At 44.9% G+C, this 25,456-nt stretch overlaps 1 protein-coding gene across 2 annotated transcripts in view; it reads left to right on the top strand.

Annotated features, from left to right (window-relative positions):
• The window catches only part of DDX49 (DEAD-box helicase 49), a 126,499-nt gene that overhangs the window by 8,812 nt on the left and 92,231 nt on the right, over positions 1 to 25,456 (top strand). The gene's annotated exons all lie outside the window — the stretch shown is intronic.

Genomic DNA, 25,456 nt, shown 5'->3' with positions numbered 1-25,456 from the left:
ACTTGTATTGCAAGAAGGGCCAAGGAAGAAGACCGTGAAGGTTGAAACGCGTTGCCCTATGTTTCTGCTTTATGGAATTTTGGAATAAATGAAGGCCAAGACATTTTTGTAAGGCGTGCCAGACTTTGCTTTATATATATATATATATATATATATATATTTAACCATGAGTAAATATACATTTGTTAAACAGGCTTAAAGAGTATGTGTATTATTTATTATGAAATAGTAAGTATGCATATTTCTTAAAGAACTATACACATCTAGAATATACACATAATCAGATTATAAATATTTGTCAACACAGGCATATGCAGTCCATTGCTGTTTGAATATGGTGGCAATGAAGGAAAGAGCCAACTCTTGAGTAGTCTTCTGAAGACAAGATAGAAATCTGTTGATATTATATTTGGGGGTAATGAATTCCATAGTTTGGCTGCTTGAACAGAGAAGGATGTACCACATATTGTCTTTTTCTTGTATGGTGGTGTTTTAAGGCGGGCTGCCTATCTTGAGCGGAAGTTTCTTGTTTTAATGTATTTGGTTATTTTGTTTATGATGAAAAGCGGTCCTGTTCCATGTATAGCTTTGTGGGTGATAAAAAGCAGCTTGATAGTGGATCTTCTGGCAACCGGTAACCAGTGTAGTGCTCTCAAGGCAGGGGAGTGACAGTTTGTCAACTAGCCCACCCATATGGCAGGCCATATGCTTGATTTTATTTTCTTAAATGGCCAGGTTTTTGTATTCGATATTAAAAAATAGAGTGGACAGATCATGCTTTTATTCATTTTGAATGGTGGGTCGTACACGGCCCTTGAGATCAAAGGAGTAGTCCCACTCTAGCCTATAGAAATTGGGCCAGGTCTCTAGTTCGGAGTTTATTTCCACTCTGGGGGGCGTGCTTGCAGCCTTTGAGTGGAGACATCAAATCTTATTCCCTGGCGGTTAATGCTTGGCTGTTACACGCAACAAATACTGTTGCCCCCATTAAGGTGAAATCTGCCTTTTTCAAGGGCAGGCTATGCTCTGCTCCATGTTTTAGCGGTGAGCTTAATGAGTTATGTAAGCAGTGTCAAAAGTTGGAAAGAGGCTGGAGAAAGAATTACCTGCCCCAAGAAAAGGTACTATATAAACGAGCATTAAATAATTATCATCGAGCAACTAAGAGAGCACAAGCAGACTTTTTTTCTATCCAAATTGTTGATTCTTATAATAAATTGAGTGATGTATTCAGGATTGTCAAGAAATGTACCCAACCTGATGCTCTGCATCTGCCATTGGATGCATCCCCTAAGTTGTGTTGACAACTGCCAGACTTTTTTGACACTAAAATGAAATGTATTTTGGACACACTCAACACTTGCAACATTAGCCCCCTTGATGTTAGGGCCGGCAGACTCACAGGGGATCCCTTAAAGACCTTGTCCTACTCCTTGCAGGAGCTTGCTCCCATCTTATTGGAAGAATCTGCACAACCTTTAGGAGCTTGCAAATCAGGCTTTCCCGAGGATCCTGTCGGCTGCAAATCTATGTGTCTAACTATGCGGCTATAAATCTAATTCTAAATTCTCTCCTAAACAGTTCCATCCAATCTGCAATGGGACTTAGCTCCTGAAAACAGGCCAAATTAATTCCCTTATTGAAGAAGCCATTGGCTGATCGATTCTGACAAACTTTAAACCAATTTCCTTGCTACTGGCTTTTTACTAGGATACTGGAGAAGTTGATCAATCTGCAACTATCTGGCTATTTAGAACAATTCCAGTTACTGCATCCTTCTCAATCAGGGTTCCTCCCCGGGTTTAGCACTGAATCCACCTTGCTGGAGGTTAGGGATACCATTAGGCTGGTGGTAAATCAGGGGAAACAGGTGGCGCTGCTACTCTTAGATCTATCTGTGGCTTTTGATGGAGTATCCCATTTCTTTGTTTTGCAGCAACTAGGAAGTACTGGTGTTTGCAGAGCCCCGGTAGCTTGGTTTCGGTCATTTTTGTCTGGAAAAAGTCAGTCCGTGTGGATGGCTCCATATGTTTCAGATCCTAAACCTCTAGGTTTTGGTGCCCCCGAGGGCTCGGCACGGAGTCCAACGTTGTTTAATATATATATATATGTTCGATGGCATGTGTAGCTGCAGATACACATGCTGTGCACATCCCGCCATCTGGTGTTGGGCTCGGAGTGTTACAAGTTGTTTTTCTTCGAAGAAGTCTTTTCGAGTCACGAGACCGAGGGACTCTTCCCATTTCGACTCCATTGCGCATGGGCGTCGACTCCATCTTAGATTGTTTTTTTTCCGCCATCGGGTTCGGACGTGTTCCTTTTCGCTCCGTGTTTCGGGTCGGAAAGTTAGTTAGAATCTCGGAAAAAACGACGGTATTGTTTGCGTTCGGTATCGGGTTAGTTACAACAGATCGACACCGAATTTAGAAGAGTTCCGGTGGCCCTTCGGGGTTCTTTCGATCCCCCGTTGGGGCCTGGTCGGCCCGGCCACGTGTGAATTCAAGGCTGATGGAACGGACCCCATTCCGCTTCTGTCCAAAATGCCATAACAAGTATCCGTATACGGATCAGCATCTGGTCTGTAACTTGTGCTTGTCCCCAGAGCACAAGGAAGATACTTGTGAGGCCTGTCGAGCGTTTCGGTCCAGAAAGACGTTAAGAGACCCAAGAGCCAGAAGACTGCAGATGGCGTAGACGCCGACAGAACAAGAGCGTTTCGAGGAAGAAGAGGAAGCTTTCTCTATCCAAGAGTCGGACTCGGAAGAGCTCGAGGCCGAAGAAACGGCGAAAACCGTGAGTAAGACGTCGAAACATAAGACTCACGAGAAGTCAACAAAAGCCCAGGGGACGCCACCGCCAACAGGCCATGGCTTAACCCAAACAAGCGGTGACCGAGCCAAGGCACCGAAAAAGGGCACGCTGGTGTCGAAGTCATCCGACTCCGGTCGAGATACCGCCACACAGCAATCTCGGACCCGAGACATCGGCTCTGAGAAATTTCGGCACCGTCACAGCGGCACCGAACAAATTCGGCATCGAGACACCACCACGCCGAAAATTACAAAGGTTTCTTCGGAGCCTAAAAAGACCTCCGAAAAAGTTTCGGTTCCGAAACATCCAGCCTCGGAGCCGAAAACAGGTTCCTATACAGAGGAACAAGGATTGGCCTCCCAAATGAAAAAACATAGATTTGGAGAGGAACTTCAAGCTGTAGAGCCAGACTATACTCAAAGGAGGCTCCACATTCATCAAGACACAGGGAAGATAACCACTCTTCCTCCAATTAAGATAAAAAGAAAACTTGCCTTTCACGAAAAGGACAAGGAACCACAGGCAAAGGTGGCAAAGAAAACAACTCCACCACCTTCTCCACCACCATCAGTGCACACATCACCAGTAGCAACTCCTCCACTGATGCACTCCCCGAGTCATACTGCCATGAGTCAAGATGATCCCGATGCATGGGACCTTTACGATGCTCCAGTATCGGACAACAGCCCAGACTCGTACCCTACCAGGCCGTCCCCTCCTGAGGACAGTACATCTTACACACAGGTGATCGCAAGGGCAGCTGCTTTCCATAACGTCACCTTGCATTCAGAACCAATTGAGGATGACTTCTTGTTTAACACGCTAACCTCCACTCATAGCCAGTACCAAAGACTACCTATGCTCCCAGGAATGCTAAAACATTCAAAACAAATCTTTCAGGATCCTGTTAAAGGCTGAGCCATAACTCCAAGGGTGGAGAAAAAGTACAAGCCACCGCCAACAGATCCTGTTTATATTACAACGCAGTTAACTCCAGACTCAGTAGTTGTCGGGGAAGCTCGTAAGAGAGCAAACTCTCATACCTCAGGAGACGCACCACCTCCAGACAAAGAGAGTCGCAAATTTGATGCTGCGGGCAAAAGGGTTGCAGCACAAGCAGCAAACCAATGGCGCATTGCCAATTCACAAGTGCTTTTGGCAAGATATGACAGAGCGCACTGGGATGAGAGGCAACATTTGATAGAACACTTACCCAAGGAGTTCCAAAAAAGAGCACAACAAGTGGTGGAAGAAGGACAAAGTATCTCTAATAATCAGATACGGTCTTCAATGGATGCAGCAGATACGGCTGCAAGGACAGTAAATACTGCAATAACAATAAGAAGGCACGCATGGCTCCGCACGTCAGGTTTCAAGCCAGAAATTCAACAAGCCGTGCTAAATATGCCATTTAATGAACAGCAGTTGTTTGGGCCGGAAGTCGACACTGCTATTGAGAAACTCAAGAAGGACACTGATACGGCAAAAGCCATGGGCGCACTCTACTCCCCGCAGAGCAGAGGCACCTTTCGCAAAACACCTTTTAGGGGAGGGTTTCGAGGACAACCTACAGAAACCACAACATCACAAACCAGGCCCACTTACCAAAGCCAATATCAGCGGGGAAGTTTTCGGGGGCAATATAGAGGGGGACAATTCCAAAGAGGAAGAGGAAAATTCCAAAGCCCCAAAAGTCCTCAAAATAAGCAGTGACTCACAAGTCACCCATCCCCATCACATAACACCTGTGGGGGAAAGATTAAGCCAATTTTACAAACATTGGGAGGAGATAACAACAGATACTTGGGTACTAGCAATTATCCAGTATGGTTATTGCATAGAATTTCGAGAATTCCCTCCAACAGTCCCACCGAAAACACACAGTATGTCGAAACAACATATAAATCTTCTAGGATTAGAAGTTCAAGCATTGCTCCAAAAAGAGGCAATAGAATTAGTACCAAAACAAGAACTAAACACAGGAGTTTACTCACTGTACTTTCTAATACCCAAAAAAGACAAAACTCTAAGACCTATACTAGATCTCAGAATATTAAATACATACATCAAATCAGACCAATTTCACATGGTTACATTACAAGAAGTAATCCCACTGCTCAAACAACAAGACTACATGACAACACTGGATCTAAAGGATGCATATTTCCATATACCAATACATCCTTCACACAGAAAGTACCTAAGGTTTGTATTCCAAGGGATACATTACCAATTCAAAGTGTTGCCATTCGGAATAACAACTGCGCCAAGAATTTTTACAAAATGTCTAGCAGTAGTAGCTGCACATATCAGAAGGCAGCAAATACATGTGTTCCCGTACCTAGACGATTGGTTAATCAAAACCAACACGCAAAAACAGTGTTCACGACACACAAATTACGTCATAGAAACCCTACACAAACTAGGTTTCTCAATCAATTACTCAGTCACACCTTCTGCCGTGTCAAACACAGCAATACCTAGGAGCAACAATCAACACAGTAAAAGGGATTGCCACTCCAAGTCCACAAAGAGTCCAAACATTCCAAAATGTAATACAAGCCATGTATCCAAACCAGACGATACAGGTCAAATTAGTAATGAAACTCCTAGGTATGATGTCCTCATGCATAGCCATTGTCCCAAACGCAAGGTTGCACATGCGGCCCTTACAACAGTGCCTAGCATCACAGTGGTCACAAGCACAGGGTCAACTTCTAGATCTGGTGTTGATAGACCGCCAAACATACATCTCGCTTCAATGGTGGAACAGTATAAATTTAAACCAAGGGTGGCCTTTTCAAGACCCAGTGCCACAATGCGTAATAACAACAGATGCATCCATGACAGGGTGGGGAGCACACCTCAATCAGCACAGCATCCAAGGACAATGGAACATTCAGCAAAAACAGTTTCATATAAACCACTTAGAACTGTTAGCGGTGTTTCTAGCTCTGAAAGCATTTCAACCCATATTAACCCACAAATTCACTCTTGTCAAAACAGACAACATGACAACAATGTATTACCTAAACAAACAAGGAGGAACACACTCGACACAGTTGTGTCTCCTAACACAAAAAATATGGCATTGGGCAATTCACAACCACATTCGCCTAATAGCACAATTTATTCCAGGGATTCAGAATCAGCTAGCAGACAATCTCTCTCTGGATCACCAACAGATCCACAAATGGGAAATTCACCCCCAAATACTGAACACTTACTTCAAAATGTGGGGAACGCCACAAATAGATCTATTTGCAACAAAAGAAAACTCAAAATGCCAAAACTTCGCATCCAGGTACCCACAACATCAGTCTCAGGGCAATGCACTATGGATGAACTGGTCAGGGATATTTGCATACGCTTTTCCCCCTCTCCCACTTCTTCCATATCTAGTAAACAAGTTGAGTCAAAACAAACTCAAACTCATACTAATAGCATCAACATGGGCAAGGCAACCTTGGTACACAACACTACTAGACCTTTCAGTAGTACCTCATATCAAACTGCCAAACAGACCAGATCTGTTAACACAACACAAACAACAGATCAGACATCCAAATCCAGCATCGCTGAATCTAGCAATTTGGCTCCTGAAATCCTAGAATTCGGGCACTTACACCTCACACAGGAATGTATGGAGGTCATAAAACAGGCTAGAAAACCTACCACTAGACACTGTTATGCAAATAAGTGGAAAAGATTTGTTTATTACTGCCATAATAATCAAATTCAACCTTTACACGCATCTGCAAAAGAGATAGTAGGATACTTACTACATTTGCAGAAATCTAAACTAGCTTTCTCTTCCATTAAAATACATCTTACGGCAATTTCAGCTTACCTGCAAATTACGCACTCAACTTCATTATTTAGGATACCAGTCATAAAAGCATTTATGGAAGGCCTAAAGAGAATTATACCACCAAGAACACCACCAGTTCCTTCATGGAACCTCAACATTGTCTTAACAAGACTCATGGGTCCACCTTTTGAGCCCATGCACTCTTGTGAAATGCAATACTTAACGTGGAAAGTTGCATTTTTAATTGCCATCACATCTCTAAGAAGAGTGAGTGAGATTCAAGCATTTTCCATTCAAGAACCATTTCTTCAAATACACAAAAATAAAGTTGTTCTACGGACCAATCCTAAATTTTTACCAAAAGTAATCTTACCGTTCCACTTGAATCAAACAGTAGAATTACCAGTGTTCTTCCCACAGCCAGATTCTGTAGCTGAAAGAGCACTACATACATTAGACATCAAAAGAGTACTAATGTACTACATTGACAGAACAAAACTAATTCGAAAGACAAAACAACTATTTATCGCCTTTCAAAAACCTCATACAGGAAATCCTATTTCAAAACAAGGCATTGCTAGATGGATAGTTAAGTGTATTCAAACCTGCTATCTTAAAGCTAAAAGAGAACTGCCTATGACACCAAAGGCACACTCAACCAGAAAGAAAGGTGCTACCATGGCCTTTCTGGAAAATATTCCAATGAACGAAATATGTAAGGCAGCAACATGGTCTACGCCTCATACATTTACCAAGCACTACTGTGTAGATGTGTTAACTGCACAACAGGCAACAGTAGGTCAAGCTGTACTAAGAACATTATTTCAAACTACTTCAACTCCTATAGGCTGAACCACCGCTTTTTGGGGAGATAACTGCTTATTAGTCTATGCGCAGCATGTGTATCTGCAGCTACACATGCCATTGAACGGAAAATGTCACTTACCCAGTGTACATCTGTTCGTGGCATTAGTCGCTGCAGATTCACATGCGCCCACCCGCCTCCCCGGGAGCCTGTAGCCGTTTAGAAGTAGATCTTAAACATTTGTACATTTGTAAATATATTACTTGAAACTTCATTATGTACATACGCATTCTCTCCATTGCATGGGCACTATTACTAGCATACACAACTCCTACCTCACCCTCTGCGGGGAAAACAATCTAAGATGGAGTGGACGCCCATGCGCAATGGAGTCGAAATTGGAGGAGTCCCTCTGTCTCGTGACTCGAAAAGACTTCTTCGAAGAAAAACAACTTGTAACACTCCGAGCCCAACACCAGATGGCGGGATGTGCACAGCATGTGAATCTGCAGCGACTAATGCCACGAACAGATGTACACTGGGTAAGTGACATTTTCCATATATAACACCTTTAGCTGCACTTGTTGAATCCTTCAGCATACAAATTCCCTTACACCGATGATACTCAGATTCTCCTAACTTTAGACAGAAAGGCATCTTGTGCCTTTAGCAGATACAACGCCTGTCTAATGGCGGTATTTCAGTCAATGCACATCAGCAACCTACAATGCAATGTGGGTAAAACAGAAATTTTGCTATTCAGCCTACCCCCACCCATTTGGGATGGTGAATGCTGGCCTAGCTTTTTTCCGCCACCGCCTGCCCCAATTACCATTGCACGTAATTTAGGGGTGATGTTTGAAAGTTCAGCTTGTTTTGGTCGATAGGTTGCTGGAGTTGTGCAGTCCTGTTTTGGACTTCTGAAATCTCTAAAAGAATATGTTTATCTGCTTCCACTGCAGCATCAGACAGTGGTGATAAAGGCCCTTATCACCTCTCAGCTTGACTATGTCAACTCTGTATTAGGGTCTCCCAGCTTAACAACTTAGGAGACTCCAGCTGGTACAGAATGCCACAATGCGGCTTCTGTTGAACCTTGTGAGAGGTGATCATATTCGTCCCCTATAGGAAGCTAGCTCTTTATATGGTATACCAAAATGCGGTATACCTTGCAGAGTCCAGGGGATCCCTTACTACTGCACAGAGGCTTGCTCTAGCAATCCCAAGGTGCTCTTTTAGAGGGTAGTGTGGTCGACCAGCCTTAGGCTTATCAGAGAGGAGTGTTAGACCTTTACCATAGGCACACAGTTAATAAATAAGACACACAACTCAATAAGGAGATCTACACCAATTCACAAAAATAATAACTATCTTTATACATGTTTAGGCACCAAAATCAATTCGATCAGGTAAGTATGTTTTGCAAAGAAAATCTTTACAGTTTTTAAAAGTAGAAACAGTGCAATTTCTGGAAGCTGCAATGTCCTCCTACAGAGGAAAAACAAATATGGCAAACAAGTAGTCAGCAGTGACTTACAGGACCTATCTTCCAGACCTAAGGTGAGTATGGGACAGGGTCCTAGCCACACCAACAGGCTACCTCCGGCGGCACTGGGGCAGCCCAGTGCAGGGGTATAGTTCAGCATCAGATGCCCTGTTGAAGTCCTTGGGGATTGGTCCTGTCAGAAAGGTGCTGCAGGTAGAGGCTTAAGGTCCAGTTGGGGTGAATCACCAAGAGGGTCCAAATCTTGAGATGCTCGAGGACGTGGGGTCCTCTTCTCTCGGGGCCAGGATGGCAGGGTGCAGGTGTATCCTTGGGTGTCTGGTTTCAGTCACCGGAGTGGTAGAGGGGGTTTGTTGAAAGACGTGGTCTGGGGGTCTAGTCTGCCCAAGCCAACCAGTGGCCTCTGGTCTCCTAAAGTGGGGAGCTTTGGGGACACCCTTGGTTCTCTTCTCCTTGGTCCGGAGCAGGTGGGTGCAGAGAAGTCCTGAGGTGTGGATCTTTGCCTGCAGGTCACTTGCGGTAGAGGGGGGCCTGAACAAATAGGCTGCAGGCATCTTTGGGAGTCGACAGCTGGTGATACCATGGTGGGCTCGGTCTCTGGAGGGCCTGGGGACCACGCTGGCACCTTTGGCCCACTTCAACTCAGGCTAGGGGGCACGGTGCAATGGTGCTTTCCATTGTCAGGTTTTGGCAGTCCAGTCCTCTCAGTTCTTCTAGTGGATGCCTGCAGGATGCAGGCAAGTAGCTGTGCTATTCCACGTGACTTGGGGTGAAGGCTGGCAGTCTTGCCGGGCTTTTGTAAGTTTCAGTAGCTGGAGGACGAGGCGTCTCTCGCAATTGTCGAAGTCAACAGGCAGGCTGGCAGGGTTGGCGCTGAGTTAGTCACTGGTCTTCAGTTCTTGCCTTTTGCATCTCTGCAGTGGTCTTCTTCTTCAGGTCAACAGGATCTGATTTTCTGGTGTCAGCGGCTCCCCTACATACTAAATTTAGGGCATTTACGGGGTGTAGCATAGTAGCCAATGGGCTACTTACCCCTGGGGTCACTACACCCCGCCCCCCCATATGACCACTTCCTGAGGGAAGTGGGCCGAACCCTGTCCCAGAGTTCCTTATTCTGCCATCACCAAGATGGCAGACTTTGAAAATTTGTGTCCACATCAGGCAGCTCATCTTGGGGTGGAACTGACTTGAGAATGGACATGCCTTCCTGGCTGCTAATTTTCCTTTTTGTCCAGGTGCCAATTGGGCCCATGGGTGGGGAGGGAGGATTGGGGGGTTGGGCATCTCCCTACTGTGGGAAAACAGATCTGCATACCAAGGGTGGTGGGCTTTTTAGAAGCCCCCTGCCTTGGAATGCAAGTTTGCAGATCATCCTGTTGGGAAGTGTGTGCTAACACCCCTGCCAGAGCAGGCTTTGTTCCTGTCCACCCAAGGGAAAAGGCTCTAACCCTTGGGCGGTTGGTGGCAGGGTAGGTAAAACTAGTCAGCCAGCACCTAAATGGTAGGTTTTTCAGGGGGCATCTCCAAGGTGCCCTCTGGGTGCATGTATTAATAAGCCATCACTGCCATCAGTGAGGGTTTAGTAATATAAGATGTTTGATACCAAACATCCTTCTTTTCAATGAAGCCATCGTGTAGCTGGGGAACTTGCATGGACCAGTGACCAGCCCATGTACTTAATTGGCTTCTGTGTTCACTAACTGTGTCTAAGAATTGACAAAGACATACCAGGGGCATATCTGCTCTTGCAGATATGCCCTCACATATAATATAATAATGCACCCTTTCTGTAAGGCCTGCTGTAGGTGTGACTTGCATATATAGCATACAGTGTTAGGAGACATGGCACAGAGGCTGTGTGCAATGTCATGTTTTCACTTTTAGCTGCACCAAGACATGTAGCCTGCAATGGCAGTTTGCATATGCTAGGAGAGAGTTCCTTGAGGGTGGCACAATATATGCTGCAGCCCTTTGCGACCCTCTTTGGTACCCACGTCCTAGATATCAGGGGTACCATTTACTAGGGACTTACGGGGGGCAAACGTATTGCCAATTGGAAACAATTGTGCAGTTTTAGGGAAAGAGATCTAGCACTAGGGACCTGGTTAGCAGGAACCCAGTGCACTTTCTGTCAAAATTGCATCAGGTGCCAGGCAAAAAGTGTAGGTGACCATGCCAAAATGGGGCACCTACACCCCTCCCAAACAAATAGAATGAGACTAATGTTTCCCAAGAGAGTCTTCATCATCTAAGTGGAAAAACTTGGACAGGCCATCCGCATTCACATGGTAACTCCCAGGTCAGTGCTCCCCTGTAAAGTCCATATCCTTTAGGGAGATGGACCAGCTTAGCAGTTTGGGGTTTTCACCTTTCATTTGTATTAGCCATCTGAGAGCCCTCTGGTCAGGTTGAACAAGTAAGTGAGAACCAAACAGGGATTTGGGATTCCTACAGCCCAGTCCAACACCCTGGACATATTGTTTGGTGTCAAGGACAACAAGTTTTCATGTCTATTTTGTCCTTGGGACAAGGAGGCCCAACCCCCTGCAGCACAAGCTCTTTGGCTGCCAGTTTACAGTACATTATGGACCAGGGAAGTGCATTGCTGCAGTTAATGTAATATTTGTGTTCATATGGTAATGCTATTCAAAATTGTTTTTATGGCTCATTAATTCAAAGCCTTTATTATTTGGGTGAGCACTCTAAGGAAATCTTGTAAGCCTCGGACTACACTACTGAGTAGTATACTATAAAATGTATACAAATGTTTGCAAAGTTTAACAATAAGAGGTATTTTTTGTCCCCCCCCCCCAAAAAAAAATCCAAAAAGTGTGGAAGTAATGGTGGCACTACTATGGACTGGTGGGTTAGCAAAACATTAATATCTTTTTTGCTGTATTTTGTGGGACAATGATTAGAACTGGGTCTGGGACCATATTACCAGAATGGATAATTTTGCTTGTGAAACTGGACAGAACAGAGAAACTGTTGTTATTGTTTGTTGTGCAAAAGTAATAAAATATTTCTATGGAAAAAAATGTTTTGTTCTCAAAAGCCACACATTGCCACATCTTTCCTGGCACTGAATAAAAACTACTTTGTGTGCCAATATGCTCCTTGTGAGAGAGCAGAATGCCGTCACTCACAATGAAGCCAGTCGATAGACCGAAAAAGAGATGGAATAAAAAAAAAAAAAACATATGGTCTTAGCTAATGCCAGACCTAATTAGTGGCCAAATTCTTAAAGAAGGTCACAAAAGTGCAACATTGGTATATGTCCTTGCATTAGTGCAGATTTACAGCTTTCATGAACTCAGAAGAATTTACAGAAATAGGCTAGTAAATCGTACTCCTACAAAATATTTGTAAACTGCATTTCAGCACTGACAAATATGCATGTGTAGATTTGCTCATGTGAAAATCTGTTGAGCGTTTACAAATTCACTTTCCCTCCAACCACTTTTTCCCCAACCCTGGAAGAAATTTTACTTCTTCCCTTGTCGGAAGCAAATTTCCAACCTCTCTCAGTATGGAAAATTATTAGGGAAGAGCTGGTGAAAACCCCTAATGCATTCCAACCCTGAAACTCTTGTTACCAGTACCTCCAGCCCCAGTGCATAGATCTGTGGAAAGATGACCATGTAAGGGAATTGCTAGTATTCAAACCCTTCTAGAGTATGAGCCCGGCTATAATCAGAGTTCTTATACAATGAAATTGCTGCCATAATTTGTGGCCGTACTGCATGGCACCAAAGGGATAAGTGGATTTTTTTTACATGGCAAGTAGATTTATGAAGCAACCTGTCCCATGGACTAGTAGATATTTTATCAAATTCCACACCCCTGCAAACAGGTATGGCCTCAACTTCTCCAGGGACCAGACCACAGCAAAGGTTTCCCTCTCAATGGCACTACAACGCTGCTTTCTGGGGAGTAACTTCTCACTAATGAAAGAAACAGGTTGTTCTTGGCCATCATCAATGGTTCGGGACAGGTGCACTCATATTCCATGTTCAGGGGCATCAGTCTGCACTATGAACTGCTTTAGATAATCTGGAAATTTTAGAATGGGTGCTGAGCACATTGCTTCCTTCATTGTGTTAAAAGCCTTTTGATGGCTCACTATCCAGTTTAATTTATTTTGTATTTTCTTGGAGGTCAGATCTGTGAGGGGTACCACAATGGTACCATACCCCTTCGCAAACCTCCTGTAGTACGCATTCAAGACAAAGAATGCCTTGACTTGAGACTGGGTGGTTGGACCTACCCAGTCCAGAATCATCTGAATCTTGGATTGTAGGGGTTGAACTTGGCCTCCACCTACCAGTGGCCCACGTATACATCCTTGCCGAGCCCTGTGTGGCACTTGCTTGCCTTGATTATGAGGCCTGCACATCATGGAGGTTCAAGGACCTTACCAAGGTGAATCAGATGATTCTGGCAAGTGGAGCTGAAGACAGCAATATCATCAAGATATGTTGCACTAAAGGCTCCCAACCCAGCAAGGACTTTGTTCGCCGACCTTTAGAAGGTGGCAGGGGTAATTATTTTAAACAAAATGACATGGCAGGGGTATTTTGTTTTAACCAAATGACATAATAGTGAACTGGTAATGTTTATCTGGGGTCGAGAATGCTGTTCTCTCTTTTGCTCCAGGCAGGGATCTGACCAACCTACCAGTACCCTGATGTCAAATCAAAAGTACTGTGAAATCTGACTGCCCCTAACCTTTCAAGCGGATCATCTGCTCCTGGGATAGGGTGTGCACCTGTCTTTGTGACACCATTGAGACCTCTATAGTCCACACAAAACCTCAGCTCTGGTTTACCTCCCTTGGAATGAGGTTTGGGGACTAAGACCACTGAGCTGGCCCAGGGACTGCCAGAGGGCCAAATTATCCCTAACTCTAGTATCTTGCTGACATCAGCTCTGATGCTATCCTTCACTTGGCCAGACTGTCTGTAATTTTCACTTTTGACAGGCATATTGGCACCAGTGTCCATATCATGGACACACTAGTTAGTCTGACCAGGGGTGAAGTAAAGTGGCTCACCACACTGCTCCAGGGCTTGCCTGCAGTCAGTTTGCTTTTGGGCAGTGAGAGTGTCTGAAAAGACCACTCTGTCAACTGACCCATCTATAGGACTGTGGGAGAGGAGGTCAGGGAGACATTCACTCTCCTTCCTTCCTGCTCCTCATCAGTGAACATCGCCACATCAGGCCTGTCATAGTAAGGCTTCAGGCGGCTTACATGGATAATCCTATGAGGGTTTCTGCAACTACGTAGGTCAACCAGCTAGGTGACCTCACCCTTCTTCTCAAGGATAGGGTAAAGGCCACTCCATTTGTCATGGTGTGCCCTGAAAGCCACCTGCTCTAGTATCCACACCTTCTGCCCTGGTTGGTTCTCCTCTGTGGCAGCCTTTTGTTCATACCAGAGCTTCTGGAGCTCTTGGCTGGCTTCAAGTTTTTTGGATGCTTTCTCCATGTACTCAGCCATCCTTGAACATAGGCCAAGTACATAGTCCACTATGTCTTGCTTGGGGTTTTTGAGAGGTCTCTCCCAGCTTTCGTTCACTAAACACAATGGCTCCTTCATTGGATGATCAAACAGAATTTCAAAGGGGGAACCCTACTCCTTTCTGTGGCACTTCTCTGTAAGCAAAAAGCAAGCATGGTAACAGGATATCCTATTTCCTTCTGAGTTTTTAAGAAATTCCTGTAAGCATGCCCTTCATGGTTGTGTTGAATCCCTCAACTAGGCCATTTGATTGTGGGTGATATGGGGTAGTGAACTTATAATTCACTCCAAATTGATTCCCCATTGCCTTGAGGTATGCAGACATGATGTTACTTCCTCTATCTGATGCCACCTCCTTAGGGAAGCCCCATCTAGTAAAAATACTGATTTAGGGCCCTAACAACTCCAGGAGCAGTGGTAATCAAAAGGGGTACAGCCTCAGGGTACTTGGTGGCATGACCCACTACCACCAGTATGAATCTGTTCCCTGATGCTGATGGAGGGACTTGGTGGCCAACAATGTCAACCGCTACCCTTTCAAAGGGAACCTCAACCACTGGGAGTGGAATTAAGGGGGGCTTTGGGTGGGCACCTGTCTTGCCACTGGCTTGACAGGTGGCACAGGAGTTACAAAAGTCCTTCACCTTCTGGGACATACCTGGCCAGTAGAAGTATGGGAGTAAACTGACCCAAGTTTTGGTCTGGCCAAGATGCCCAGCTAAGGGGTGTCATGTGCTGAGGAGAGGAGAAACTATATTTCTGAGGCACTACCGCTTTCCTAGTGGCACCAAGTTTTTGGTCTCTGGCCTCAGAATATGAGTCCTTCCTCCCAATACGTTTGGTGGGAGCCACTGACCTGCTCCCTTCTTTTTCTTGCTGTCTCAGGCTTCCAAGAGTTGGACAGGTCCCCTGTCCCTGGCACAGCCTATCCCTAGAGGGTCCTCCTGGGACTAGATCCTCTGCTGTGTAAGGCCTAAGTTCCTGGGGCTCAGTTCCCTCAAGGGCTGACGTCTTCTCCCTGAGGGGAGGGGGCCTGAGCTTTTGGCTGATCAGAAGCTGGCTTACCAGACTTCCTACCTTTTCTCTTGGAGGGCTGGGTCATTATTCCAGACTCCAGCACCTCTTTTGCACCCTTGTCAATGCATTGTGCTCTGGGTTTCACACACACCCATTCCGATATACTCAGCATAGCTGCATGGGTTTTTCTTATGACCTCAGCCCATGCTGAGGACTCCAGATCATTTCCTAGCAGGAAGGCTACAGGAATTGCAAATGATACCACCACCTTCTTCTGGCCAGTAACCCCTCCCCATTCTAAGCACACCCTTGCCCATGGGTTGGACCTTAGCTTGGTTGTCAGCATTGATGATTGTGAAGGTTTCACCAGTCAGATACTGTTCTGGGTATAGCAGATTTCCAGTCACCATGGTGACACTTGCACCTGTACCCATCAGTGCTTCAACTCTGATCCCATTTATATGAGACTGGTGTCTGTACTTCTCCAGATTACTGGGCAAGACAGCCGGGGCAGCTTCACACACCCCATCCTCAGAGCCTAAAGTTTCTTCTGTGAGCTCTCCAATATGGTCAAGGCCCACCTGGGATCTCATGTGGAGACTTACCACTGCAGCAGGAGCTGCAGGTGCACTAGAGGGATTCTTTTTGGGACAGGCATAGTCTCCAGTTCGGTGCCCATTGGCTTTGCAATTAAAGAACCAGACCTTTGTGGGATCCCAGTTCTTACCCTGGGTTACCCTGGTACTCACCATTGGTGTGTGTCTTGTGGCCTACCCTCCTGAACAGTTTTTTGGGGCCTTTTGGAAGTCTAGTTGTTTTTATCTTTAGACTGGTTACCATCTTTCCTGGAGGGTAGCGGGGGGATAAGCAACCACTTTTGTTTTTTAGTCACCACCACCTTGAGTTGTCTTGGACACCTTAGTCTTGGCCTAGTGATCTACCTTCTTTCCCAATTCTTGGGAGAAACTGGAACTAGGTCTACCAGGTACTAATGCAACTTTTCAGAAACACAGTTACTTAACAGATGTTGGTTCACAATAAGATTATAAAGCCCATCATAGTCTTGCATCTGGTTCCATTTTAACCAGCCAGCCAGTGTTTTGACTGAGAAGTCAACAAAATCTACCCAAGATTGACTAGAGGATTTTCTAGTCTTCCTTATCCTGATCTGTTACTCCTCAGTTGTGAGTCCAAATCCCATAATCAGGGTGTCATTCGTGTGGTCATAGGACTCAGCATCTGCCTCACTCAGTGTCTGGAGCCTGAGAACAGCTCTCAGAGTAGAGAGCCCCAATACCTTTGGCTGACTTTCCTCATTTTACAGGCCTGCTGAAAGACTGTAAACTATTTGGTGACACCATCACCTTCTACATATTTGGGGACAAGCCTTTTGAGGATCTTGGGATCAAAAGCTTCTTCTTTCTCCCTATGTAAAAATGTGCTACCACCAGAGATGGGTCCTAGGCCTATCTCAGCTCTTTCTTTTTTCATGGCTAAGAGGTTAGACTCTAATTCTATTCTCTTAGCTAGCTAGCTAGCTTCTGGAGATCAGCATCTTCACTATCTCCATCTCCTGGGTTACTATCAGAAGTGCTCCCAGTGGTGTTACTGTCAATGGAGTTGTGGAGGGATTTATTATCTTCCACATCCTACTCCTCATTCTCATGAGGGGGTTTCTTTGCTTGTCATAGCTCTGGCATTTTCTGTAAGCAGCTTCTGCAGATGGGTTTTTGTGGGTTTAGACCCCATGGCAAGGTTCCATGCTTGGCAGAGGGCCTTATGCTGAGCACACTTAAGATTTTGGCAGGGGCCCAGGTTGAGTTCCTGGGGCGATCCTGCTGCCTCAGTCATGGTTTTAAGGTAGTCCGGACCTTTTTTAGAAACTAAAAAAAACTCTAAGTACACTTCTAAAAGGCCTAACTAGCTAAAGTATTTTAAATTCTAAACCGCTTGGATTGGGGGAACTAACACAAGACCCTAAAAGTACATTTTAAACAATTTAGAAAAATTGGAACATTTTTTTCAAAATAAAGACAAATTTGGATTCCTTAATGGAATTACTTATTAACCAAGTGGTACAGCAAATGTCTAGTCCTGTATCCCACCGCTCCGCCACCAACTTAGGAAGCAGGCTCTTTATATGGTATACCAAAATGAGGTATACCATGCAAAGAGTCCAGGTGATCCCTTACTGGTGGGCTGGGGCTTGCTCTAGAAATCCCAATGTGCACTTTTAGGGGATAGTGTTGTTGAGCAGCCTTAGGCTTATCAGAGAGGATTGTTAGACATTTACCATAGGCACACAGTCAGTAAATGAGATACACAATTCAATAAGAAGATTCACACCAAATTGCAAAAATAACAAGTATCTTTATATATGTTTAGGCACCAGAATCAATGCGATCAGATAAGTACATTTTGCAATAAAAATTATTACAGTTTTGAAAAGTCGTCTGCAATTTTCATGAAGCTGCAATGTTATCTGTGGAAGAAAAGCAAATATGGCAAACACGTACTCAACAGCCACTTACTGTGCCAGTCTTCCAGACTGGAGGTGAGTATGGGGCAAGGTCCTAAGCCACATCAACAGGTCACCTTTGGCGACACTAGAGCAGCCGGATGCATAGGTGCAGTTCAGCGCCGCGTGCCGTCCGGTCAGAAAGGTGCTGCAGGCAAAGACTGGGGGTCCAGTCTGGGTGAACCAACAAGAGGGTTCAAATTTTCAGACGCTTGGGGACGTGGGGTCATCTTCGGTCCTCTTCTCCTGGGGCCAGGGCTGCCAGGTGCAGGGTGTCCTTCAGTGTCTGGTTTCTGTCACAGGAGCGGTTGCGGTAGAGTAGGCCTGCAGAAAGAGGCCGCAGGCGTGGACTGGGGTCCAACCTGACCAGCCAGTCATTGGGCTCCGGTCTCACGAGGTGGGGAGACGTGAGGACCTACTGGTTCTCTTCTCCTCAGTCCGGGGCAGACGGGTGCAAAAATGTCCTGCGGTGTCAGGTCTTTGTCTCCAGGTCACTCACCATAGAGCGGGCCTGCACAAAGAGGCTGCAGGCGTCATCAGGGAGTCTACAGCTGGTGATACCAAACGGGGCTCTGTCTCTGGAGGGTCTGGGGACCAAGCAGGCATTGTTGTCCCACTTTGACTCGTGGTAGGGGGCACTAGGGCAGTGGTGCTTTCTGGTGTCAGGTTTCGGTGGTCCGGAGTCATCTCAGTTCTACTTGTGGGTGCTTGCAGGATGCAGGGAAGTAGCTCCACTACTCCATGGGAGTTCCTTGTGCTGGGGTGAAGAATCGCAGTCCTGGCCTTTTGGAAGTTTTAGCAGCTGGAGGACAGGGTGCCTTTCTCGCAGTTGTCAAAGTCAGCTGGCAGGGTTGGAGTAAAGTCAGTCACTGGTCTTCAGTTCTTGCATTTTGCGTCTCTGCAGTGTTCTTCTTCTTCTTCAGATCAGCAGGATCCGATTTCCTGGTGCCAGGGGCTCCCCTAAATACTGAATTTAGGGGCCATTAGGGGAGTGTAGGGTAGTAGCCAATGGACTACTTTCCCCTGGGGTCACTACGCCACCTATATGGCCATTTCCTGTGGGAAGTGGCATAACCCTCAAAGTTCCTAGTTCTGCCATCACTAAGATGGCAGGCAGACTTTGAAAATTTGTGTCCACATCCGGCAGCTCACCTTTCGGGTGGAACTGACCGGAGAGTGGGCACGCCTTCTTGACTGCTATTGTTCCCGCCTGTCCGGATGCCAAATGTGCCCTAGGGCAGGGTGGTTGGCATTTCCCTTCTGAGGGAAGCCAGATCTGCATACCAAGGGCGGTGGGCATCTTTGAAATCCCCTGCCTTGAAATGCCGATTTGCAGGTCATCCTGTTGGGAGGGACGTGCTAACACCCCCGCTGGAGCAGGCTTTGTTCCTGTCTGCCTGAGAGCAAAGGCTCTCACCCTTGGGAGTCAGAAACCTGTCTGTTGGAGGCAGACTAGTTAAAACTTGTCGGACAACACACAGGTGAATGGTAGGTTTTTGAAGGGGCACCTCTAAGGTGCCCTCTGGGAGTATGTATTAATAAATCCATCACTGGCATCAGTGAGAGTTTATTAATTCAAGATGTTTGATACCAAACATCCTTATTTTCAGTGAAGCCATCAAGCAGCTGGGGAGATTGTATTGATGAGTGTCCAGCACTGTTCTTAAAATGGCTTCCCTGTTCACTCACAATGTCTAAGTATAGGCAAAGCATAGCAGGGGCATATCTGCTCTTGCAGGTGTGTCCTCACCTGTAATGTAATGCCTTAGGGCTGTAAGGTCTGCTGTATGGGTGACTTACACTGCATGCTATATATGTAAGGGGACACAGCACATAGGCTGTGAGCCATGTCATGTTTTTACTTTTAGCTACCCCAAGACACGCAGTCTGCAATGGCAGGCTGCATGTGCTAGGTGAGGGTTCCCTGAGGGAGGCACAATATATGCTGCAGCCCTTGCGGACCCTCTTTGGGACCCATGCCCTAGGTACCAGGGATACCATTTACTAGGAACTTACACAGGTGCTAAAGGTATTACCAATTAGGGACATTTGTATAGTATTAGGGAAAGAGATCTTGCACTGGGGTCCTGGTTAGCTGGAATCCCTGTTCACTTTCAATCAAAATTGCATCAGGTACCAGGGGAAAAGTGGGGATGACCATGTAAAAAAAAGAGCACTTTCCTACATCCCCATTTGAAGGAGCTGCACTGGCAACCTAGCAAGTAATGAGTGCGGTTCAAGGGGCCTCTGCTGGTGCAGAGAGCTTTCTATCAAATGTATTCAAGGTACTTGGCCAACCGTATTATCCCTTATCAGCAGTCAAGAACCCTTCCTTCATCTAATGCTCTAATGGCTGTGGCCACTTGGAGTATATTCCTTGAGAACTGCTTCAGCATTACTAAAATCTGTACTGTCACTTTTCATTAGTCACTGTTCTGTTTCCTTCCAGTAAAATGGTTTGTTTTGATTGGAGCATTGTTTGCCCTTTCAAATGAAACAGAGGAAAGTCAAAGGGAGCAGGATGGAGTAAAAGGTATGTCCTCCCGTCTTTTAGTCAGCACAATTGAAAGGGACATTGAGAACAAACTAATGAGTAGTGGTTCATATAGCATGACTCTTCTGCTGACCTGGCAGGGTGGGACACCAGCAGAGTTCAATACCGGGAGAGGGTAGATATAATTACATTTTTGGTAACATAGAGTACCTCTTTGAAAGGACAACTGTGAATGGGATTGTAAAGTTGAGATACATATACAATTGAGTGATCCATTCTGTAGAAGAAGAATTCAGTTCCTAATGATTCGTTTAAATTAGGTGTTTTTCTTGAAATCGAAACTGGTGCAGGTGCAGTGAAGTTCATGGCCCACAGGTGTTATTAAATGTTCTTTTCGGTATTTTGTTTGGAGTTTGCATATGTAGGGCCATGACAAACATGGCAGATTATTTTCTGTGCAAGCATCCACCCTGAATGGTGGTAGGGAAACCCGGGTCTCCTGTTAAGTGTAGGGATTTCTCTTTCACGATGTGCTTTTCACATTATGCATCTTGAAAGAGGTGGTGTGCTACCTGTCATTTTATTTGTGATTTGCACTGCTGTAATTTGGCGATGCCACTTCATGTGGGGGACTTCTTTACCTTTAAGTGATGGATGAGAAATGTTTACTTTAGAAAGCATTAACTGACACGTATGTAACAGTTTTGGTGAGTTGGTTATAATTATTTAACAGTTTGTGAAGGAACTAATTTGTAAATTGGTGCTTATGTTTTTTGTTTTTGCTAAGAAATTGGGACTTTTATACATATGTCTTTTGAGGAGGAATTGTGTACAGAAAGTAATTGAATACAAACTCATAGTTTGGAGGAAGTGAGGTATGATCAGATTAAATTTCTGTTTCCTTCAGTTGGGGACTATGGGCCATATGTACGAAAGCTTTTTCCCATAGACACAGAATGGATAAAATCCTTTAGTACATCTGGCCCTTAGTGTCTTGCAGTTTGGAGTTATGATGAGGGTTTAAGCCCAAAATAGGAGTCATGTGCTTTTGTGCTTTCTGACCACGTGAGTTGATATTGAGAATAATGACATAGTGAATTAAAGTACATTGAACTTTATATGCTTATATTTTCCCTGAAAGAAAACTGCGCAGATTGATACATTGTGAGTTGAGTTAAATTTAGCATTATGTGTCTGCAGGCTGGGAATGATGGAACTCTAACAGGGTTTGATATCGGGAGAGGGTAGATATAGGTTTGATAAATTAGAATACTACTTTCGATTTCCTTCAGTGGGTGACCGTGTCTTTGAGTATGGATGAGTGATGGTGTGTGTTTAAGCCCAGTACAGCAGCTATGTGCTTTCTGAGATTAATGGCAGAGTTAAAGTACAATGAACTCTATTTGCTGACATTTTCACTGAAAAGTGTTTCTTTTGTCTTGTGGAATGACCAGGTATCAGTGTATAATGGTTTATTGACAGTAGTTTTGTTTTTAATTGTTTTCGGATTGTATGATTAATTGTTTGGAGCCCTGATGAAAGGGTGATTCCGGAAAACACTTGTTGGCTGGCTGCATCTGTTGGAAATTTACGACATCATTTTTATTCTTGATTAAGAGTTGTTCAAAATGGCCATTTTTGCAGGGTTATTCTCAGACTTTTTGCTTCTGAACTCCTGTTTTGTGACTGTGTTTGTGACTGTGTGTGCTGAATATCGTTTTTGCTGGCTTTAGGACTCTGTGCATTTTACCCCTGCTGACCAGTGTTAAAGTGCAAATGCTTCCTGTCTAAATTGCATTTGTGATTGGTTTCTCTATGATTGGCATATTTGATTTACTAGTAAGTCCCTAGTATAGTCAACCATGTGTGCCCAGGGCCTGTAAATCAAATGCTACTGGTGGGCCTTAAGCACTGATTGTGCCACCCACATGAGTAGCCTTGTAAGTATGTCTCAGAGCTGCCACTGCAGTGTCTGTGTGGGCAGTTTTAAACTGCCATTTCTACTTGGCATGTTCACCCACTTGCCAGGCCCAAACCTCCCCTTTTACTACATGTAAGTCACCCCTAAGGTAAGTGCAAGGCAGCCCCCGTTGGCAGGGTGCATTGTATTTAAAAGGTAGGACACGTACTGTTGCAAGGCCTATCTCTCCCATAGGGTAGCATGGGGATTGCCTTGAAATGTCTTCTAATTATAATTTCTCATTGGGAGCAGATAAATATGTGGAGTTTCGGGTCTCTGAACTCACAATTTAAAAATACATCTTTTGGTGAAGTTGTTTTTTGAATTGAGGGTTTGAAAATGTTGTTGGGCATTTTCTTGCTTAACCATTCTGTGCCTCTGCCTGGCTGTGGAGTATATGTCTGTGTCCGTATGACAGTTGGGCTGATTGTGAATTCACTCTTAGACAGTCACACAAAGTGAGCTGAGGTGTGCCCTGCATATCCTGATAGGTCTTCCTGAGCTAGTGGTGGGAGGAGCTGACATTTGCACCTGAAAAGTGCTGTGCCTGTCCTTACACAAAGCAGTCTCCAACCCTCTTGATGTATGTCCAGGAAAGGGAGGGTCTTGTGCTCTACAAAGACTTTAAAGAAAAGTTTTGCCTGCTTCAAAGGCAGAAATGGGTATAAGTACTGGACCTTGGACACCACAAAGTTATACTCCTTCCTAACTGAAGACATTCTGCAAGGAAGAAGAGATGGATGCTCTAGGAGGAACTGTTGCTTTGCTGTACTGGCCTGCTGCTTCTGTCCTGGGAGTGAAAGGACTGGACTTTGCTATCTACATACTGCTTCCAAAAGTTCTCCAAGGGCTTGGACTGAGCTTGCCACCTGTTAAGTTTCAGGGACATCAAAGACTTAATTTGGCAGCACCTGGGTTCTCTTGTTGAGAGTCCTGACTGGCCAAGTGGTGCCAAATCCAGCTCCTGGGCCCTTGGATTCGAGTTCTGGCCTAACCAAGAAGAAACCAGCACATCAACTCAAGAGCGACTTTGGAATTGGTGCTGCTGTCCGACTCCGAGCTGCAACCTGTGCTCCCCGCTGAGTGTAACGACTATGACCGACATCGCAGGCCCGACGCTGCCACAGCATGAGTCCCGAGTGTCGTGTCACCGATGTTCGTGACACCCTACTCCACTGCAGCACCTGTGGCCCCGTGGTGTGATCACAACACTGCGAAGTCGACGCTTGCCTCACCTGCTGGATTCATCGGCCCAGCCTAGTCGTAAAGAACAGATGCCTTGCCACCGATGCCGCATCACCTCCCCTGCAACCGTAAAGAACCGGCACCTCACCTTCCCTGCCTATCAGGAAGGATCCTACACCTCACCCCGCCAGTAGCAGTAAGGAAACAACACCGGCTCCAGCAATGCCTCACCTCCCCGACTCTGTGCAGCGTCTTTATTTCCCCATTTTCCAAGGTACTGTACCTGGGGTCCGTGCGACTCCGTGACCGGCCCGCACTCCCTCGCGAGTGGTATTAAACTGTTGGGAATGACTCTGTCAAGATATGATAGCCCCAGTTGGAGCTATTGTGTTTCTAAGTGCTATACTAAGATTTAATATTTGAAAATTCGCATCTTTGCTTGTGTATGTTGGATTTTTGTTGTTTTGGTCTTGTTATTGACCTGTCCAGTATTGACTTTTTTTTTTTTAAAGTGGTGTGGGGTACTTTTGTGGTGTTTTCACTGTGTTACTCTGTGTGCGTACCAATACTTCACACATTGCCTCAGAGATAAGCCTGACTGCCTGTGCCAAGCTACCAAGGGGTTATCTTAGCTGTTTGGCTCCCTTACCCTGACGATAGTGAGGTTCCCTATTAGGGCAGGGTGCAAACCACTGCCAACTAGAGACCCCATTTCGAGCAAGACTCAGTAAATAAAGTTTGAATATTTTAGACAACAGGAGGAGTGCTTCCGGATACATGAAGTATTGATTTGTTGCTGTTCTTCCTGTGCAACATTTATATACAAGACTGCACGAGTGGGGGGTCAGTGTTTGCAGGCTGTGGCATCGCTGAAGTACTCACTTGTTTTTTTTAGTATGAATGAAGGTAGAAGAATGAAAGTACGTTTAAATGCATTTTGAACTTCATTGAATGTAAGATTCTTCATTAAGTACGCTGAATGATAGTTGGCATATTGTGTTCATGTAATTAATTCATTCCGGTCTCGCAGAGGATGATGTGAGATGTAATTATCTGGATAATGATTTCAGTAAATACATATTTGTGTAAAACTAGTAATTGTATTGAAAACAAGAAGATGGATTAAGGATACTAGTAAATTTGTTGGACTAGTTATTTGCATTAAAGTGCACAAATGATTTCATATCATACATCAAAATTACCTATGCTAGTGTTTATTATGAACTATTTAGGTTGCACTTAGACAGGATCGATTTTTCTTACGGCTCCATTGGCCATTGGGGATGGTCTGCAGATGTGAATGAAATTAATTCAAGCATATTCATGAAGACTTTTGCTATATAGAATATGTCACATCAAATCACATGATCAATAAACAATTGAAAAATGCATTTTTAATCTATAAGAATTTGGATGAGTGATTAGATCTAAATGGAAATTTAAACAGTGGTTCTGTTATAATTAACCTATATGTTCCCAGAGCATTCCACAAAAGAGAACCATTTGATGTTTGTATATACAAATATTGGTGTATTAAGTGGATTCTGGGCTGACAAACAATCTCTTGCAGCACGCTAAGCTCTACCTCAAATGATGAAAATATATTTCAGATTGATTGCAACAAACAGGACATGTTACATTCGTTCCTTAGGGAGAACATACCACCAGTCTCGGGCCTCTCCCTGGTACTTCTAGTGTTTTAGTGTGGCTTGTCCAGAGGATTAAACTAGGCTTTCCCCGGAAGTACATGTTCCATCTCAGCACTTGAGTGATACATTTTGATAGACGGTGCGCTATTGGTTATCAGCATTGCTTTGCTAACAGGTGGCA

The sequence above is a fragment of the Pleurodeles waltl genome, chromosome 12 (assembly GCF_031143425.1).
Source record: "Pleurodeles waltl isolate 20211129_DDA chromosome 12, aPleWal1.hap1.20221129, whole genome shotgun sequence".
NCBI classification, from domain to species: Eukaryota; Metazoa; Chordata; class Amphibia; order Caudata; family Salamandridae; genus Pleurodeles; species Pleurodeles waltl.
Note: the sequence above shows the minus strand (reverse complement) of the source record. Positions and strands in the feature narration are given on the sequence as shown.